This window comes from Oryctolagus cuniculus, chromosome 14, assembly GCF_051225735.1.
Source record: "Oryctolagus cuniculus isolate XC-2025 breed Fujian yellow rabbit chromosome 14, ASM5122573v1, whole genome shotgun sequence".
Taxonomy (NCBI): domain Eukaryota; kingdom Metazoa; phylum Chordata; class Mammalia; order Lagomorpha; family Leporidae; genus Oryctolagus; species Oryctolagus cuniculus.
Genome location: NC_142880.1, coordinates 15,389,338 through 15,398,799, shown reverse-complemented (window position 1 = coordinate 15,398,799; position 9,462 = coordinate 15,389,338). Strand labels below are relative to the sequence as shown.

Here is a 9,462-nt window from a genome sequence, read left to right as displayed (position 1 = left end):
AAGGGTCCAAGGACTTGGGCCATCCTCTACTGCTTTCCCAGGCCATGGCAAAGAGCTGGATCTGAAGTGGAGCAACCAGGTCTCAAACCGGCACCCATATGGGGCTCCGGCACTTCAGGCCAAGGCATTAACCCACTGTGCCACAGCATTGGCTCCAGGTTTTCAGGAGTCTTACTATGGTGTGCCCCGATATAATTTTCTCTAATTATTCTTCATGGGATTCACAGAATTTCTTGAATCTATGAGTTGATGCCTTTTATAAGTTTTGTAACATTTTAAACCAACATCTCTTCAAATATAGTTTTTCATTCTCTCTCTCTCTTCTTCTTCTGGAAATCCAGTTTACACATGTTAGTTTTTTTTTTTTTTTCACTTCTCAACATATTTAAATTGTTTTTTGTGAACGTGTTTCCTTGCTCCTCCCTCTCTTTGTTCACCAATTTTGATAGTCTGTGGACCTGAACACATTTCATTCTGTCGAACAGTCTTCTACTATGTCTCAAAGTGCTGTTAAATTCCTGTTCATATGTTCCTAATTTCAGATATTTTATTTTATTTTTCAGGTCTAGAATTCCTATTTGATTGTTATTAAGGTTTTAGTTTACCGTAAAAATGTTAATCTAACTTCATCTCCCTCGTTTTCATGTATACATATCTCTCATAGGTGTTTTAGAGCTCCCTCCCATTAACTCTAATGATTACACGTTTTATTTGTCTGTTTCCTGTTTCTCTCTTTGCTTTAGGTATGTGGTTTTGTCTTTGGTGTGCCAAGTAAATTTTGGTTAAATCCTGAATATTATGTATAAAGATTGTGGGAACTGACTACAGACGATAGATATCTTGGTAGACAAAAGGAGTAAAAACTGGTCACCTGAAACATACCAAGCATTGCACTGCTGTGGTGCTGTGATGCAGCCCTGGTACAGTTCACCTCATCCTAGATCACTCTGCACTCAACTTTCAAATGAGTGGATGGAAGAGTCTTTGGAACCCCATTCTCTCGGAGGATCTCACAATCTGACCTTTACTTTTGGAGGCTGGTGAAAAACTCACTTTACTTTCCAAAGATTCTATGCTTTTGGTTTTAAATCTCTTATTAATGACTTCTCAGAACTTGTCATGTCTCTGAGGTAAAACCCAGTTCTATACTGGAGGCTCCCTTCCAACTCTTACCAAAAGCTCTTTTAGTTTTTCTATTTCTTTAATTTTTTTTTACTTATTATTTTAATTGTATATATGAACTCACTGACTTGTTCACTCTATTCTAAACTGTATATATTATGAGTAACAGTAATTTATTCCTCTATCTTTGAATTTTATGATTAATAAGCTTTAATATAAAGTGTCTGAATGTATATATAGACACATTATTTCATGAAATAGAACATACAAAAGAAAGGTTCTATCATTAGATACATATTATGAACAAGATACATGAAAATTATCAATTTTGTTCAATATATGTGTTCTATAATTCTTTTAAACTAGCACTTGACTGTAAAAAATATGTATGCATTAGGAAAATTTTTCCAAATCTTAGAACTGTTTATCAGGTAGAACTGGGAAAGAGGAACAGGCTATATATTGTGTGCTTTTGCTTCTGAAATCCTAATATTATCTTAAAATAATTTATAAAATTAACATACGCTACCTTTATACTTGAATTTTAAAATACATTTTTAGAAAATGTGATAAATACCCTATTTTCTATTTTTTTTTTAAATTATTTATCTGAAAGAGTACACAGAGAGTAGAAGAGAAAAACAGAGATCTTCCATCCTCTGGTTCACTCCCCAGATGGCCAAAATGGCCAGAACCGGGTCTAGTAAGACGCTGGTCTCTCAGGCGTGATGCCACAGTGCTGATCCCTTCTAATTTTTAAGTGTTGTTTTCTGTTTCAGTATGCTCCTCTATGCTCCAGGTTATACATTGAGGACTCCCACTGTTGGTCCCAAGACCTATGCAAAGAAATGTCACCAAGTCACTGTGATTTAAATATCAAATTGAGATTTTAAATTCAACCTGCTAGAACTTCATCACTCCTCATAATTCACAAGTGAGCAGCACATGTGGTGAGCATATAATTTATTTTAAGTCACGGTAAGTCACTGACCCTGATCTAATCCAAACCCTCTTCTCTATTCCTCATCTTGCAGGAGAACACAAAGGAACTTTCAGATACTACTTAAGTTTTTTTTAAGATTCATTTATTTATTAGAAAGGCAGAGTTACAGAGAGAGAGGGGGAGAGAGAAAGAGAGAGAGAGAGAGAGAGAGAGAGAGAGAGAGAGGTCTTCCATCTACTGGTTCACTTTTCAAATGGCTGCAAAACCAGAGTCAGGAGCTTCTTCCAGGTATCCCATGTAGGTTCAGGGGCCCAAGCTTTTCCAGGAAGCTTGAATAGAAGTGGAGCAACTGGGACTCAAACCAGTACCCATATGGGATGCTAGCGTTACAGGGGGTAGATGGAAATGACAGCAGGCAGGAAGGCAGAGGTATGAACAAATACACTGTCAAATGTGGAAGGGAGGTCCTCTGGAGGTTGTCTTCTGATTGCTTCAATGTTTTCAGTGATGGGGGGAGGATGCCATCAGCTGGAGTAAAGCTGGAAGAGGGATATGAAATAATTGTCCAGGAGAACAGAAATGTTACTGTTCCTGAGATGAATTTAATGATCACATGACATCCTTAAAGGACCCACTTATTTTTGTAAACCAAGATGACAATCTTTGGGAATGAAATAATACTAACATAATAATAGCATTATTGATAACATAACAAATTAAAAACACTAAATTGAAAATTTCTTTTGAATTCATATGTAATATCTGAAGTATCATCATCTCCTTTTCGAAACTTCAATGAGCTATCACCTTTGGCAGTCCAGTAAATGGATTATTTTTAGTTATTCTCTGTATAGAAATTACGTAGCAGATAAAGTAAAATAAAGTTTAAAAACAGTCTATGACTGTCCAGTCACTTGAAGCACTTCTTCTGCATCAGAAAATATGAAAAGGAAGCCACTGGGGTAAAAGGGGATAATGGATAGCACTCTGAAGAGCCTTGCATATAGTTGTTAATCTCATTTCTGGAATAAATATCGGAGACACTTAGTCAAAAATGTAGAGAAATGAAAATTGTACATTCAAAAAGTAATATATTTTACAAATAAATATAAAATAGTCCCTTGATATCTTGATACCAGGAAATGCAATGCAAATGAAAGTGCATATACATTTTACAAATATAAATTACCTAATGTCTATGTGATATGGCCTGTTATTTGGAGCAAAATATTTATTTGATCTTCACTTTTTAACCTGGTACCCAATTTGCTCTTTCCCCGGAGATGGGTTAGTAGAAGATTCTTTCTAAATGTAGATTAGTATTCTTATAGGTACTAATGAAAGTTTATTTCACTACAATTATATTTCTTCATATTGTTGGAAAAAATGTTGCATGTGTATGTGTGTGAGCAATCCCCCACCATCATCACCACCTCCTCTAAGCTTCTCAGGGAGAGCTTTGACTTCCCAAGGCAGTAGTGCCAACGACAAGTCCATGGTAACAGGATGCATTTGTTCCTGTATTCTAAAGTAGGGCAATTCTACGGCATTCTTAAATCTGGTACACAGAGAGTAAAAAGTGGCACATAGTGGTCCTAATTTGCATTTAATGAAACTGGGTTACTAGAGGGACAGGCAGATTCACCCAAATCACCTCACATGCAGCAGTGTCAAGCACAAAAACCACATTTGACAACTTTACTCTCTAACGGACTAACCAGAAGCAGGCAGTTTTTCAGCTGTGAGCAATTGGCTACTGATAATCTTGTTCATTAACAAATCAAGCAGCTGTTCATATCGGCAGAAAAGCCCCCATGTTGTCCCTAAATACTCCAGTACAAAATCAGTGTAAACCAATTAAGTTTCATGATGGGAAAAGCATCAGATGTATAACTAATGGTTCATTTAACCTCAGCCTACTCTTTTAGATTTCAGTAATCATCAACCTACAGAAAATGATAAGCTTTTACATCAAACTTGAGTATATATATCTCACAGTGATTCTATTATTTAAGGGCAAACATACATTTTAGAAATCTTTCAATTTTTTTTGTTGCTACCTGAATTGTAACTTTCTTTACTAGTAAAAAATAACTTAAATCAGTGGCTACAAGTAATCTATGGCACTTAAAAAGTTGCCAACTATTGATGGAAGAAATAGTAGTGATATTATTTTAAAATTATGTTGTTGTAATTGAATCAAACCATCAAGATGTAGTTAGTTCACACGATATGTCAAAAATAAATCTCAATTAGGATTTAGGGGGTGTGACAAAAGTAACACACAAAATTATACATATCATTTATATTTTTCACACAAATGGAATAAAGCACATGGTCTCTCTAAGCCTTTTCAACTATTAGTATTTTTGAAATAATTCAGTTCCAATCTCATTATGCAACAGCTGAAAGGATTTTTATCTACCCACAGCTTTTTAACTCATCTTTATAATGTATTGCATTTCTTTTATTCAGATGGTATCAAAAATTTCAGCAGTGAGTCACAGAGCAAACAAATTGTAGTTTTTAAAGCGTATATTTTTAAAATACTTTATGAGGAGTTACATTTTTAAAGAGATTTGTGAGAATTGCTAATGCTAATGGCTTTAAAATATTGGCGCCCCCACTACACTGGTTTTCACCTTAAAAAACTACTTTTAATTTTCATAAACGTTAATCTTAAAAACAGAATTTTAGAGCTGCAAAGAACTGTCAAAGTCTTTGGGTACAACTCCTTTCACTTCCCCAATCAAAGCTCATTAGGAAAATAATCCTATTTTTCACATTCATTTCTAAAAGGAACACAGATTGCTATGCTTGGTCACCCAGCCCAGCTCTCTCAATGAAAGGAATGACCTTCAATTGAACTGTACTAAGTAAATGGAAAAAAAAGTTTACTGAAAAAGTTTAGGAAGGGTACAGGAGATTAATGCATGTATTTGTGTTGGACACTCTTCCCTGTGCTGCATATTCAAAGTGATGGGATCATGTTATTTATTGTATTTTTCAGATCATTTGCAATGTTAATTTATATGAGTTTGATATCGCTTTTGTCTTTTAGTTGTGTGTTATTCTGAGAAATCCCTGGGGAAGCAAAGGATTTATATGCTTTGTGTACACGTTCTGCAGACTAAGCGCTCTGGCATAATTATTTTTGGCACTCGCTAACTGATTAAAACATCCAATTTAACTCATGATCAGTAAGATTAAACCTTTTTAATATACCTCAAAAGTAAATTATCATTTACTACTCAAACATCCCTTTCTGCACATACCCCAATAAAGCTGTTCTTTTTTCGTTAATGTACCTTTTAACGAGGATTCCCTTTTATTTCTTCCTTTGGGCAAAACTGCCTTATCCTTTATAGAGAGGTAGGAACAAAGATGAGATGGGGCTGATTAGATAAGTACATGGATTTCTATGTCATCCCAATTACAAGTCTTTATTTTTGCAGTATTTTGTAAAGAATTTGCTGTTGAAGAAAACATGACCCTGCTTCGTGTTTATTTGATGTACAGGCAAATGTAAGCAGTTGAGAGGAAATGATATCTGACAACATCATTTGCATGATTGGGAAAAAAATTGTCATCTCTGATTTAATTTTGTATTAGTTACTTTTTAATGGTTGTGTTTCACTATTGCTAGGAAGTGTTGCATTCCAGGTAGGGAAGCCCATTTAGCAGAATTGCCAAAGCAAACTTCAATATTACGACAATGGAAGGTGGAAAAATGGTCCAAGGGTTGAAAAAACTTTGTGTGATCCTAAATTGGACTAATTGTAGTTTGCAAGTCCTCTAAGCTGCTGAGGACCCTTGCAGCTCTTTTATGAGAGAGGAGGAAAGCAAAATGCAGTAATTTGTCCATTGGTGGTCATCTTAGGGACTCCTGGAGCTTGGAAACCATCACAGGTGTGAAGCGCTTCACCTCCTGGCAGAGGCCAAGATGAAATCAGATTAGCAGAATCCTTCTGTGTGCTAGATTATTACTGTGTACAAATATCCTCGTTACTGCTTTTTATGCATAGGATTAACATCAAATGAAGCAAGAATTACGGAGTAGAGCTTTAGATAGAAAATAGGTCAAGTCAATGCAATAAATATCCTGTCAAAATTTTGATCCAGATTTACAAATACTTCACCAGATTGCTAATAAGCCTGTAGCCCTGCATGTAAATATTTGAACAGTATGAAAAATGCATCAGAGTTAAACAACACTAAGTAGGTTCCAAAAAAGGTTGAACTACTGAAATGTTGTCAGAAACCAGGCAGAAGGGACACTTTTTTGGAATATGTGGTAGATAGGCCAGGAAACACTGCCAGAAGTTGCTTCATAAATTGTTAGGAAGCTAAAATCTCAAAGTGGAGTCAATCTAGCAGTGTCTTACACAAATTCTAAGAATTAGCAGAAGCAAGCTTATGAAAACTTTGCATAACTTTCCCAGTTTGAAATCTGAAGTGTTGGAGTTTTCTGGAAGTACCAAGGGGACAAAAAAAGGAAATTCTTAAAAATACTTTACAATTGTTGTATGTGCAGGATGGTCTCCTCTCTAAGATTTGTTCTGGGTGTGGGAACATCTTGGGGAGCCACTGATAAGCATGTGTTTGTGCCAGCACCTGAACCTTACAGACAGTGCAGATGCCTGAATTCACTGAGCAGTGTCTCCCTCTCCCCAGCTGACATACAGTTAGAGAATAATTTCTTGTGGAGGCACCATATGAATCCCTAGGTTAGTACATTAGTCTCGACAGTTATTAAGGTTTACATAACACCTATTAAATTCCCATTGTGCCATACAGCCTTATGTATGGTATTGATCATTTTCTCCAACATGGTCAAATCAGAATAGAACATCAAGTGAAATGTTAGTTTAAAAGTGATAATGATACGTTCTACTTTCTCCCCTCTCATTCTTCCAGTGATTGAACCAAATTTCTAACATATTTGCTTGAAACTCGTGATGAAATGGTAACAGGCATCTTTTTCTAATGCAGAGCAAATTCAATGACTATTCATACAAATCCAAGTGTGTGGTTTGTATTAAGAATTAGAACTCTGGACATGGGAGAAGTAAGCTTGTCGTGCTTAAATTTTCATCAACTGGCAACCTTTGGCACAGGTGCCAAAGAGAGGACAAGAATAAGCATCTCAAGCCCTGGTTGTTAGGGTCTGATCATAAGCGTGGTGGTGTGGAATTCATGGATTATTCATGTGTAATTACAGATAGCTATTGTGCTCCTTTAAATTATCCCTGTGGCCCATTACGGCCCATAACAACTGAAATAGCAATTGTCATGGTAAGGTTTGGGCTCTGTCACAGAGTGTGGGCTCTAATCAATCATGATGAATGGTAAAATTTTACATCATGCAGCCCAAAGTCTGGTTGGCCCCCTCCATAAATCTGCACAAACACCGAGTAGAGCAGCTGCAGGGCCTGGAAATTTAAAAGCCAACACTTGCCTTACCCCCTACATGCATTTACCTCTGTAAAAGTGGGAAGCGGGGGGGGCAGAGAAAAGGAAATGCTCAATGCATCAATTCTAATAATTCGCTTGCTGTTAGAAGAATTTCTCTCCTATTTAAATGGGAGTGAACCCCAGATTGTTGTCAAGGTCAATTTCAGGTGAAAGGGGGGTCATCTAGAGGTCACTCCGGCTCCCATGCAGGTCAATAATGCCTCTTCACTTCCACAGCAGACAAGCTGCTCACACCCAATCAATCCACCGACGCTGCGGCTGCACCAGGCGTAATGAACAGTGAATAAATGTAGCCTATCATCACAAAACATGCTTTTTAAGTACCTTTCCTTTTCATGTAAAACCTCTCGCTGTCAAATTCTACATTCACTCATCCAGCAGTGAGTAGCAAAAGTGAGAAATCAGACTCTCATTGGGGTTGGTAAAAGGTCACAGCTGACAGACACGGAGGTTAAACTGCCGAGTTAAAATACTGTTCATTACCCACTGCAGCTTTTTGCTAACTACACTTCTTTGTGTGAGAGTCAAGCAGTACATCAATATGCCCCTCCTACTAATTTATTAGCAATTGTTGAGTTGTATGGGGGGGGTTAAGAGAAATTGATGTCTGATATGTGTGCATATGTACATTTTTTCTTTTGCTCTGTGACTATTTCCGATTCCTTATCTGTCTTCTTGCTCTATACCCTATGTGACATTGTGACTCTTGGGCTGCACCTTAATTACTGGGAAACATAAATTCTAAGATCAGAGGACACTGAGTAATCTGGATTCCAAAGGCCTCAGGGGTCAGTTGTTTAGACTTTTTTTTTCATTTTTTTTTTCTTAAAAGAATTTATATCGGTCTTTTTGGGTTTTTTCATTCAAAGACACTTGATTAAATCAATGGGGCCTAGCATTCACAGTGAAAATTAAACATAATACTTATTCAGTACAAATAATAGTTTCAGATTCACTGTGTTTAAAATTATAAGACACTCTTTTGCTGATAAGGTTAGCACCTGTCTAACATATTATCTGTCCATATTATAGCCATCTTTTTTAAAGAACTCTGTGATGAACGTATATTCATTAAATAAAAGTTAAAAAAAAAAAAAAAAAAGAACTCTGTGATGCCTGTATTTTTTTTTCATGAACTCTGATATTGTCACAGGAGCCTATAATAGTGGTGAGTAATCACTAGAATTTAAGTGGAAACACTACTTTTTGCTGAATTCAGTTGACTAAATGAAACGGTTTGCTGTGAAATCTGAATGGATGAGAACAAGTTCCCCAAAATGAAATTTCATTCTTTGATTAATTATCATGTAGGTGGAATTCTCTTTATTGAAATGCAGACTTTTATATTTAAAGATAACCTCTACAAAAACAAGTCTCAGCCTGAACCAATTCAAAATCACAAATCATAAAGAAAAGAAAGCTTTATTTACATGCTCTCTACAACAATAATTTGACTCAAGAAAATTACCATTATCTATTTACATCTTTAAAAAATGTATTCTGAGATTTATCCTAGAAAAATATATCTTTTCCCCCTCCTGTATGCCTTCTCTCTCAGTGGGACTGAAAATAAAATGTTATGACTTAAATCACAAGAGGCTAACATCATTTTTAGCAACAAGGGCTGCATAATTTCAAGACTATGAGTGAGTGGCTGACTTTAACTAAAATGTTTCAGTTCTGTGCGTATATAGGTACATAAATAATTCAGAATTAATCCCTGCAGAGGGGACAATGGGAATCGTAAATTATCCATGTGCCGTCCTCAACATTAGAGGCAATGAACCTATAGTAACAAACTATGAGTGTTACTCATTACATACATTTCACAGACACCTTAACCTTTTGAATATTAATTTCCCTCTGCAGCTTGTAGCTAGGCGGTATCATTTTTTTTTTTATTTTCCTTCTACTTCTCTTGC

At 36.1% G+C, this 9,462-nt stretch overlaps 1 long non-coding RNA gene across 1 annotated transcript in view; it reads right to left on the bottom strand.

Moving 5' to 3' along the window:
* Positions 1-2,190: 2,190 nt before the first annotated feature.
* Positions 2,191-9,462, bottom strand: part of LOC108177265 (uncharacterized) — a 29,516-nt gene continuing 22,244 nt past the window's right edge. Inside the window, exon 4 of the long non-coding RNA XR_001794081.4 lies at positions 2,191-2,604. This is a non-coding gene — a long non-coding RNA (uncharacterized LOC108177265). The remainder of the gene's footprint in view (positions 2,605-9,462) is intronic.